The sequence below is a fragment of the Patiria miniata genome, unplaced genomic scaffold, assembly GCF_015706575.1.
Source record: "Patiria miniata isolate m_02_andy unplaced genomic scaffold, ASM1570657v1 HiC_scaffold_8, whole genome shotgun sequence".
Classification (NCBI taxonomy): domain Eukaryota; kingdom Metazoa; phylum Echinodermata; class Asteroidea; order Valvatida; family Asterinidae; genus Patiria; species Patiria miniata.
The window spans coordinates 7,114,129-7,124,086 of NW_024037075.1; the positions used below are offsets into that span (position 1 = coordinate 7,114,129).

The 9,958-nt window shown below is 40.5% G+C and overlaps 1 protein-coding gene across 1 annotated transcript in view; it reads right to left on the minus strand.

Annotated features, from left to right (window-relative positions):
- Positions 1-8,522, minus strand: part of LOC119719737 (partner of bursicon-like) — a 28,102-nt gene extending 19,580 nt beyond the window's left edge. Inside the window, exon 1 of the mRNA XM_038189233.1 lies at positions 8,095-8,522. The gene's annotated coding sequence lies outside the window, so the exon portion shown is untranslated. The remainder of the gene's footprint in view (positions 1-8,094) is intronic.
- Positions 8,523-9,958: the final 1,436 nt, after the last annotated feature.

A 9,958-nucleotide genomic window follows, 5' to 3' on the forward strand; every position in this document is an offset into this window, starting at 1 on the left:
AGTGAAAAAAGTGGGTACAATTATTAAGTGTTTAGAAATGTTTTTAAACTCTGGACACATTTTTTTTTTTTTTTTAACAGAGGAGCATCCCTGCCCTTTAAAATGGCCTACACGGTGTAACACAAACCACTTGTCCTTATAACATTTCCTCGGCCCGTTCCCGTGGGCCCTCGTAACAGCGCAAGGAGGAAGCGTTGGATAATCTAATAATTATTTCCATTTTCCATTGAAAACAGCACAAATTTATCCAGGGACCTTACAAAAGCAGTTCATTATGGCCGCCAATTACAAAACACGCCTTTCTCTTATTGGTATGATCCCGTGTTTTGACACTCATTGTGAAACAATTTCATCCGCAATTCGCTGTATATTTTATAAATGTGGTGACGATGTGCATTGGTTTACACGCTTTCACATTTTGGTACTTGGAACAGGTAAAGTCTATTGTACAATACGTATTTGTGACAATGAAAAGGTGTTACATGAAAAAGGTGTTTCGGGATGTAAGCTACAGTGTGATTACGATGTGATTCTCTAAGATGTACGATTTGATGCTCTGGACATTGAACTGTGCATGTCTTTTTCAGGGTTTGCACGGACTTCAATAAGTGGATATGCTTTTGAAGCGATGACTGTTGTTGCAAGACTGTAGACCAGCGGGGAAACACATGTACGCACAAAAGCGCGTAGGAAGCGTGACTGGAAGCCTTCACAGCCTCTACCGTACATAATACTCGTGTCTTTAAGTAAAAGTCACACTTTTTCAGGCACTGTAAGCAGGACGCCAGGTTGTCTCGGTTTTTGTAACTGACCAAGGTAATGTAACTGCAGGGCTTAGATGTGCATTTCTGTTCATTCCAATGCGCACATCGAGTGACATCACTGAGGTTCATACAATATTTATTTAGAAAATACGCAGGTCCCCTAGTTAATGTCACGGATATTCTCCATGTTTTGGCATGTTTTCAAATCGGTGACGATTAATTAAAAAAAAAGAAGGAGAAGAAGACAAGGAAATTGTAGAAAAGATTGTCCAAGATTGCACATAATTGTAAACTGATACAGATTGGCCATATATACTGCAAGTGTTTTCATGCATGTGGTTTACAAACGGCCGGATTGATCCCATTCGTTTGCATTACGGGGTAATCACATACAATAGCACTGCCCGGCCTACAAGTGAAAGGTAGTCACAAGCGAGTGAGATAGGTACAAAGAGGGCAATATGCTGGCCCCCTCTGCTTGGACCATTAAAAAGGTCCTATCCCTTTCTTACTTGTTTCTTATTAAACCGAAAATTCCCTCAGCTAAGCTCAGATTATAAGTTGTAAATCGTTTAAAGATCGAACTGGTATCAAAACATCCCGTGAAATTATTCCATCCGGCCTACCGTCATTTAGAAAAAAAAACAAGACATGAAGGTGACTTCAAACGATCAGTTAGTCGACTGTTTCTTGAAATAAGGAGTGCTATTGACGATATCGTGTTTCATGATCAAAAGGTTGTGCATGTTTGTTCTGTTTTCTCGAATAGTGAAATATCCACTGAGCTGAAACTTCAACAAGTCAGGTTTTTGAACATTCTTCTTTGGATTTTGTGTAGTGTTCTTATTGGAAACGGACATAATACATGAAAGCTAATGATCCTGTATGTTTTGCCTTTATCATTCATGCTTATCATCATCTTCTCTTCACCTGCGTCCCGTCGCTACGCATCACTAACGAGTGTTGCCTAGCGTGAGACAAGCGTCGGGAAAAACGATACGCCCATGAGGGAGTACTGCACTTTATAAAGTGTCTGGACAACCTGCCAGCGGCCGTTACAAGACAACTCAACCTCGCTGTGTTGGCAGGCAAGGAAGACCAGTAACTTCAATGCGACCCTCACCCTGCTGAACTTTCCCTGACACCCAGTATAAATCCCCTTGGCGGTCCAGGGTCCGATGTTTTTTTTGGTGGGCGATTTGGGTCCTATTAGCGACCGGTACCTGATCGGTATTGACAGGGGTTGCTATTTTTGGAGCGGTGCCATTGGATTTGTGGTTTTGGGGAGCGGGAGGGTGGGTTTTGTTAGAGGGTGGGTCTTGTCAAATTGCGGGTGCAAACTGCTGTGGTGACGATTCGCAGGGTAGATTATTTATGATCACTTTTGCACTCTTTAGAAGTGCATTCAGTAACAAACAGTTAAACCCGTCCTTTCAAATTGTAACGGTTTTATTCATCTTACCACTCACCCGGAATGATCTTCAAAACATTTGGACGGATAAGATAACAGAGTAGCAAATCAAACGGAATAGCTCCATTTGTCATCACTGACGTAACGTTATAGACATCATTCGCAGCGGCCATCTTAGAGGGTATCTCTTGTTGTTTTAACTCGGTAACAATGAATGCACACAAGGTTGACTCATGCATATCTCAGCAAAACAAGGGCATTGCCCTCTAGTCTAAAAGGGCTACTACGCATAAGGTACAAGTTTATAAGTGTAACTGTAATGTACTAATGTAAGCATTTCTATATGGCGCGCTTAGTGACACTTATTCAAATTAAAGCGGTAGCTTTTGAGTACTTCAAGATATTTCCAATAATTTCCCAAGATATGTCCAAATATTTCAATGTTTCTCAATTTATTCCAAGATATCTATAACATTTTGGCAAGGTTTCCAAGATATCTCCAAATGTTTTCAAGATATCTCGAAATCCATTTTTCCGAAATCTTCATATTCATTTCCAGATATCTCGAGATCCATTTCAAGATATTTCGAAATGCATTTCAAGATATATCGAAAATCCATTTTAAGATATCTCGAAATCCATTTTCAAGAAACCTCGACATCCACTTCAAGATATCTTGAAATTGGTTTCAAAATATTTCGAAATCGTCTGCTACATGTCATAATTAGAAATCTCGAAATCCAAATCGAGACATATTGAAATCCGTTTCAAGATACATGTATCAAGATATCTCGAAATAGATTTTAAGATATCTTGGAGCAGATTTTTATGCATCTTGAACTTAAAGCGGAGTTTCATATATCTTGAAGCAGATTTTCAAATATCTTGAAATAATTCTCAAGATATTCCTCAATGCATCTCAAAATGCATTAACGGCACTCATAGAGTTTGGCGATGTCAAGAGAGTTTCTATTTGCCAGACGACGACTTTGATAATGGGCACATTAAGAGCAGAGAAGTTAAAATTTAATTTCTATTCGTGACTGTTAAATCAGCGCAAAAAAGGGAAAAAGGCGAGGACAAATCATTATATTAGAGGGAGACAAGTACACGGGTGACCGTGACTGATCGAAAGTAAAGCATATAACATTGATTCCAACAACCATACCTGCCGATTGCAATTGGTGATTAGTCCGGTTAATAATGAACATTATGTTTATCAGGGGCGAATTTTCTTCCCCAAACGACATAGGCCCTAAGCAAATGGGGTGTGCGCTATGAGATTTTGGACTTTACTTCCCTAAAACATGAGGGGAAAATATATAAAAAAAAGAAATGAATTCGAACCAAATGAAATTCGGACTTTATTTCCCTTTGGAAAAATGTGGTTTCGAACTCACACCCTCCGATCTCAAAACCATGGCATTATCCAACTGAGCCATCAAAGAGCTCGACAGCAAATTCGCGTCCGGGGGGGGGGGAGTGCAACGTCTCCTCGATATAACGAAAGCACTTAACACTGTTTTCTGCAGTAAAACGTGACTAACTCCATTTTTTTGTACACTATGCCTAGCAACAATTATTATGACTTAATGTTCGAATGTGGGAAAATTCGAGCAATAGTGTTTTGAAGTGCTAAGGAAATAGTAACGATCCCGCGTACCAGTAGAAAATGGATCAGTAATGTACTTAGCATAGCAAAATACTTGCAGGTTACTAGCCAAAATGGCATACTGCTGGCGACTGTTTCTTGAATTCTTCGCCGATTTGTACCGGACTGACCTACTAAGTGACTGTCATTTGTGAATTACACTGGTGGTCATTCACTGCGTGTCATGCAGCATCTACTCCACATGTGCATAAGTCTGGCGCCGCTTATTTCGTGTTCCTTTATGATATGTGTAGGCAATAATAAGGAGCCGGATGGGAATCTTCCCGTTTTTCTCCCAAAAGGGTTTTTCACGGGTTTTCGCCCCCCCCCCCCGTAATCAGCGAATGTAGGCCTATAGAAATATATTTTTCCGATGTCGCAAGAAATGTCCAAATTCTTCGTGTTCACTTAATTCACCAAAGGCCTTTAGGAAAGTCTGTAAGCGGTGTTGTTTCAAACTGTACATGTTTCTTTGTAATAGTTGAACAATATTTATACTAGTTGCTTTACAATCATGCAGTAATCCCATATGCTTTTATCTTATTTTATTGTGTTGTATTGTATTTGTAATGTATTGTATTTTGTACATGTGTGTAGTCATTTGTAGTGTTAAACTGTTCGGGCATACCCTGGGTAAAGAAATGTAATAAATAAGTCAAGTCTTCACGCGAACGGCGGAAGTGGAGTAATACCACTACAGCTTAATGTGCAGACTTGTACTTGTAGTCATTCTGATTCAATTGAATACTTTTGTAGCGCTCTGGGCCCAGCTTTACTAGTCCTGCCTTGTTCTAGTCGCTTAACAAATGACATTTGCTAAGTAATGTTTTCGGCTTTGCAGCGCCGTGATCCAGTCTACATTTGTCCCTCTCTGTTGATGATCGATGGTACTGATAGATGGATCGTACTATGCCTGACTGGCTTGAGTTTCGTCTGGAGTGCCATAGATCCTCGGCTAGATTGCTAGGCTAGAAGGATTGGATTGTTTCCGAGGGGGAGGCACTCGAATACGTCGTGCTTGATTTGAGATGCTTGGACGGAATAACAAATGTTCACATGCAAATGGGAGAATGATATGGTAGATCTTCGCAACAGAAAGTATATCAATGGCCTTACTATTGCACTTGCAGAATCCCATAGATGTTCAAACTCACCACAGCTACATCAATAATAAACAGTTGAAGTCAAGAGTTTTTTTACCTATTCGTTGGGTGTGTTGATGACCATATCCCTGTAAAGGTGTGCTAGATTCTTTTTCTTTTAATATTCATATATATATTTCTTTTATTTCAGTTTATTTAGAACCTCCGTTGCAACTCCGCTTTAACCTCTCTCCGTGTGGCTAGTAATTTGACAGTCTCGTGTAAGTGCATGTTGCTAATACTGTTAGGAGTTTAACTAATTTCGTAAATGGTGTGAATCCAATGTGCTGACAGAACATAGAGACAGTCTGTACCCCGAGCGAAATAGAAAAAAATAATAGAACCTTGATAAATGGAACATGGTTAAAATGGAACATTTGCCCTGTTGGTTTAAAGTACATCCCAGATAAAAATACCTGCAGGATTGCCATAAATGGATAAGCGAGTCATCTTCATTTCGTGGCCTCATCGACGTCTTTGACAAATTTTGGTGCGAAACTTGTCATCAAAGTTGCAAAGTGCTGTCAAGTTTCACAGTACATGGCTGTCTGCATGTCGGGTGGGGGTGGGGGGGTGGGGTCATGGGCGTCGCCAGGATTTCTTCTAGAGGGGGGCAAAACATATTTTTCCGCAAAAAATCCTGTATTTCTCAACATATTCTCGATTTCTCAGTTTTTGGAGGGGGGCAGGGACATTTTGCTCCCCCAACTCATTACATTTACACCACTATGACTTCGCACCTCTTTTTCTTTTCTTTTTTTCTCTCTCTTTTTTTTTTTTGGCCTTTCCGGGGGGGGGGGGCAAAGCGCCCCCCTTGCCCCCCCCCCTTGCGACGCCCATGGGTGGGGTTCAAAAGCCGGTGCCGTCATGTTTGTTGCGACTGTCTCTGAAAATGTTACATTATTGCAGATGGTCGTACTTTGGTTTAGAACGACAAGTCTCGTAGATTAGCCCCAGAGCGGGGGAAGTGCGTGGAGTTTGAGATAACTTTCAGGTCAGTGACTCAATGAGATGAAAATACACTTTCAAGTGGACGGATGTCTAGAGATGCTTCAATCTGATAATTTCACTGAAAGATGACGTTGCACCTATTCGCCTTTTACATGAGGAAAATCAGCCACGCCAATTTCTGCAAAACACATTTATCTCAGATACATTGGTTTGTAACTTTTTAACTTTTATTTTTAATACAATCTTTAGTTTTAACACAAATTTAAGATCGCATAATTTCTGAAGAAACGACAGAAATCTCTCATCTTACCTCCCATAATATTGTGGGTTTTTGGTTAAAGATTGCTGGTTCGAATTCCCCGTGCACTTCAACAGCAATGTGCCTGTTAGTTCGGGTTAACGCGTGTTGACAATGATTTTTAAAAAAAAGTTTATTGATTGTTAACGATCGTTGTAATTCATAGATCCATTGGAACCGAAAGCCGGTTGATAAACTTGGGAATAATGTCACGATGAAAAGGGTGTTATCCACATTTTAACCATATTTTGTTTAGAAGGCACTTTAGTTTTGATTTTTTGGCAAACTCCTATAGAAACAGACAAAATATTATTTGATACATTTGTGTCGAAAGCTGTATACCCTCCCCCAATTTTTTTTTTTTTAACGCTTGAGTTTGAATATTTTAGCTATTCCGTTTTTCATAATTCATCCGTTTATATAATTGATTGAGCTTGTTTATACAGTGTCCCGAGCACGGAATCCACTGCTCTGAATTCACAGCATCACGACTCAAATCTCATTTATTAAGACCTGACAATCGAGGCAAACCATACATCCTGCCTGGCAGCAAGCCACGCGTATGTGGGTCCTTACATGATCTGAAGTGACTTCGGCTGTAGATGATTCTACAGAGACCACACCATATTTCCTTGTCAAATCTTAGCCTTAAGCGTAGCACCTGCTGTGCAGCAGTGACATAATGTGATAAGGCGTACCAGTGTTTCTCCTCTTAACAAATAGTATACACACTTGCATCACAGACCCCTAGTGAACGCTCGCGGATAATTCATCCGACAAGACACACTTGGGTGTTAGGACTAAAACATTACAAACGCCTATGCGCGAGCTTTGGGTATTTCCTTCACCTTTCGAGCAAGTAAGACAAATTGAGGGCGAGTTCCATTTGTACGCGAACAACGTGCGCAGATGCTGCCCACGTTCGCGATCTATTAGGTGAACATCTAAAGTAAATCGTTCACTTTGTCCACATTTGCGCTCTTCGCAGTTGAACACATCCCTGGAGAAATGTATTCAGACAACTGGTTCAACAAGAACCCCTTCGGCTACATATCGCTACTTGTATTTAAGATGTAACACCAAAATTGAATTACGCATAGTTTTATTAAATTGGTCAAATCGCATGCCATTGGGAAAGCCTTAGTGCATGTGTGACATTAAATACAACAGATTTTGGTTTTCCCTTTCCCCGACGTCATGTTATAAAGCACTCAATGCTTACTGCTTTAATTGAGCTGGTGAGAATAATCCACAAGCACACTTTGGTGGGAATCGAACCCGCGACTATCATACACGTCTTCACAACTCGGACACCGAGCTTATCGAGTGACAGGTGCGTTTTCGATTAAGCAGCGGTTTCCGCAATCGATTATCGAGAATTGAAGTAAAGTGTCTTGCTGTAGGGCCACAGCTCCGTAATAATTCTTATAAGCTGGACTAAAATAATTTGGACCGATATACTGAGTAGAGAACTGTGCAACCGCATATCTCATCGAAATTTGAATTTAATGTAAGAAGTGATTAACAACAGGTGGCGGAGCCTGTCTCGGAAGAGATAACACTGTGTGATCATGTATACGTATTCTTTCACTCACATTCGCTAATATCATCGCGTCAGGAATCGGTTAAGCTATTGTTGACAATCATGTATAATTTTGCAATGTCATTGTGAATGGCAGCTTTCACTGATTCCTGCTTAAACATTACTTGAAAAAGGTGAGTTGTTTAACAGCGATGTTTTTCTGACAAACAGAATTATAATTATTTCATTATCCTCTTCTGAACATAGCACATTTTTTTGTTTTTGAATTATTCTGTAAGTAAGAAATTAAAATTGATTCTACTGTCTTTATAGTAAAATAAATAGTTCGACTTACCGCTTTAACGCTTTGTTGTCCGACCTGGGATGTTCCTACTAGTGTTCTGTACAGTAAACCCAGCAACTGCACTTATACAGCGATATAGCCCCGCTCGTGTGAACAAAAAAAGTCCGAATCAATGAAGATATCACCACACACGTCAAGGTTAACAGATAAAACGCCTCCAGTCATCAGCTCGGCATGACATTAATATAGGCAGTCCTTACCCCTCTTGCCACGGCGTACCCCGCAAACGTCGGCCCCGTGTAACGCCGCCTTTTTCTCCCCGAGTCGCGCGGCATTCAGCCAGTTCGCGGGGGTCGGGATCGCCAGCCCATTCTTCACCGCTTTTGACAAATAAAATATCAGCCCTACGTCCGACCAAATTCCGAGAGTTGTCAATTATGTTTTTCACTTTGGCACTTTTACTATTTGTTGTTCTCTCTCCCCCCTCAAAAAAATTTGTGTATGGAAGCAAAATTGCTTTTAATTGCGGTGGTTTCGCGTTGTCTCTTTGGATTTCAGGGAGATTGTTTGGTGTTTCGATGAACACCGCCCCCAGCCTTCCTGTCTGAATTATGTTTGCATGTAAACTACGTCACTGGCAATATGCAAGATCTTTTAACACTTTCTAAGCAGAACATGCACCGTTTTCGGGAAGGCCAGTTATTCAGTCGGTCATGATGTATAACCACTTAACTTGTTATATCACCAGATCAGAAAATATTGTTGTCGGAATCGTGTTTATACAAACAAATTAGTCATGTTTCATCGAAGCTAAACAACATTTTACATGTGGTTTGCGAGGTACGTGTGCTAGTGGCGTAGCCAAACTATTGGGGGCAGAGGGCACAGGTCCCTAAAATCTTTGGTGAGAAATAAGGAAGCAAACTTGTATACCCATTTGAGAGAAGTGATGGTGGTGAATGGTATAAGTCCCCTATATACACGCACTAAAATCTTTGATTAAAAGCTTGAGTTAGTTCCATACACGCTCGCAAACAGGTGGGAATTTAGTTATAGAATGAAAGGTTAGAAGGAAAACGTTTAATCTAAGCTCCGCCCCACGTCTTTAAAGGTAGAGATAATAAGCCCATTAGTGTCATGTTCCTCTAATTTGTTTTCATTGTCTGATGCACAGGAAAGTGCATGTAAGCTTAATTAAGTTAGACTAAAGTAAAGGACAAGGGAAGACCTTCTATCTACGCCCGTAGGAGGATGGAGCAAGGACTTGACTATATGGTAGGAGGTGCTATTTCTCCATTCCCTACTCAACCATGTCCAGTGATAACATTAAATGAAAGGTCAGGGTACTGGAAATCAAAACATTTGAAGGTTAATCTATTATTTATCCATCACCCTCCTGCGGTGTGTTATGGACAGAGGTACGTACATGCCAAACAAGATACTCTTGGGGAGAGCACATCAGAGTTGTAATGACTCGAGTCAATGACTCGACTCGAGTCCGACTCGAATCACAATTTTTGGTGACTAGACTCGACTTTAGTTCCTATGGGTGAATGACTCGACTCGACTCGAGTCACTGTGAGCAAAAATAAGTCGACTCGACTCGAGCGAAGGCTAATAAGACCCGAGTCCCAAAAATAAAAGCCGACCTTTCCAAAAAAATATCTGCAATGACTTAAACGTCGCTTTGCGAATACAATACGGTACAGCGGCCACTTGTCGTGTATAAACATATTCACAGACTTCCACCTTGTGGTTCTGGAACGAACAAAATACTATTCAGGAACTGGACTTTAAACACATTTTCCAATTCGTTGTTTCATCATTGTATTTGGGTGACTTCTTATTAAGCTCTTGGATTCGAACGCCGGCTAAATTTATGCTTTCCTTTAAAAAATTAAATTGAAACATGCCC